Source organism: Polistes canadensis, unplaced genomic scaffold, assembly GCF_001313835.1.
Source record: "Polistes canadensis isolate GaletaPanama2010 unplaced genomic scaffold, ASM131383v1 scaffold_113, whole genome shotgun sequence".
Lineage (NCBI taxonomy): Eukaryota > Metazoa > Arthropoda > Insecta > Hymenoptera > Vespidae > Polistes > Polistes canadensis.
In genome coordinates, this window is record NW_014569660.1 from 24,160 (window position 1) to 25,942 (window position 1,783).

A 1,783-nucleotide genomic window follows, 5' to 3' on the forward strand; every position below is an offset into this window, starting at 1 on the left:
CATCACAATACCACTTTCATTGTCGTCGTTCGATTTTTCATTATTATTATTATTATTATTATTATTATTATTATTATTATTATTATTATTATTTTAAATCTTTCTATAAGAAAAAAAAATGTGTTCTTTGTATATTGTTTTATATTTTCATTTCTTTCTTTCTTTTTGTTTTTCTCTCTCTCTCTCTCAGTATGGGTTTGCCTCCGTGATTTTATTTATTTAATTAATTAATTAATTAATTATATTCGTTTAATTTAATTTTCCCGTTTTGCACTCGTCGCGTATACCGCACGTTGTATACTTGTGTGTCAGTTATATTATTTTTTTTTTTCTTTTGTTTTGGTTATTTTTTTTTATTTTAATCTTTTTCCCCCTTCATTTTTTGTTTCTTTAACTTCGAAATACGGTCGCGCGCGGTTTTTTTGTATTTTCACTTTAACCCCCTTCTTTCCCCACCCCACCCCCCCTCTTTCCGTTGCCCCCTCCTTTACTTTTTAACTTATGTGGATTTCTTCTCTTTCTTTTTTTTTTTTCTTTTTTCTCTTTTTTTTTTTCAATATTCATTCTTTTTTTTTTTTGCATTTTTACCATCGTGCCACATCGTGTGTTACTTATTATTTTGTTAATAATAATAATAATAATAATAATAATAATAGTAATAAAGATCATTATTATTATTGTGACACGATTTTTCTTTCTTTTTTTTTTTTTTTTACGCGCGAATTCTTCTTAAATACCACGCAAAAGTTCTTTTTAAACGTAAACGAATGCCTGCATCGTCGCCATTTTTTTCTTACATTTGATAGATCTCTTTTTTGTATCCTCTTACAAAATGATGGAGATGATGATGATAATAATAATAATAATAATAATAATTATTATTATTCGACTATTATTAGAATTACAGTAATAATAATAATACTAATAATAATGATCATTATTCTTATTATTTAATACAATTGTATTTTTTTTAAGGTTAGACGAATGCCTGCATCGACGCCATTTTCCTTTCTTTTCTTTTTTACCATTTCTTCTTGAAATGATTTGATGATGATGATGATAATAATAATAATAATAATAATAATAATAACGATCATTATTATTATTGTTATAAACATTTTCAACGAATCATAATCTTAAAAAAAAACAACTTAATAAGTTTAAAAATAAAAAAAAAAAAAAAAAGAAACCATGTTCGGTTCTTATTATCCTCTTTTAATAATTCTATTTTCTAGTATTGTTTTCTTTTGGCGAGATTAAGAAAAAAAATAATAGTTATGATGTAAAATAAAAGAAAAGAAAAAATTAATAACAACAACAATAATAATAATAATAATTTATCACTTATGGAATATATATCGTCGATGCGTTTATTGCACCCCAATTATTTCTAACTACGATCGCGTTTTAATAAGCGTAAAGAATAAGAGAATCATTGACTTATTAATCAATTAACCACGATTGACGAGTATACTGTTAAGTCGTCTGTTGCAATATTTAGTCTTAAGGAAAAAGAAAAAGGGAAAAAAAAAAGAAAAAATAGTATATAATAAAAACTTTGTGAATTATTAACTTGTAATTGTTTTGCAAAAATGTGAAACGATATGACAATAAACATTGCTACGACGTTTTACTATAATCTCGTCAGTTATGATTATTAATTGATTAACAAAAAATAAAATTTAAAATTATAGACGCAAACTTGACAAAAAATTTCGCCGCCATTTATAAGCATCTGTCGTATAATATTAAAACAATAATAATAATAATAATAATAATAATA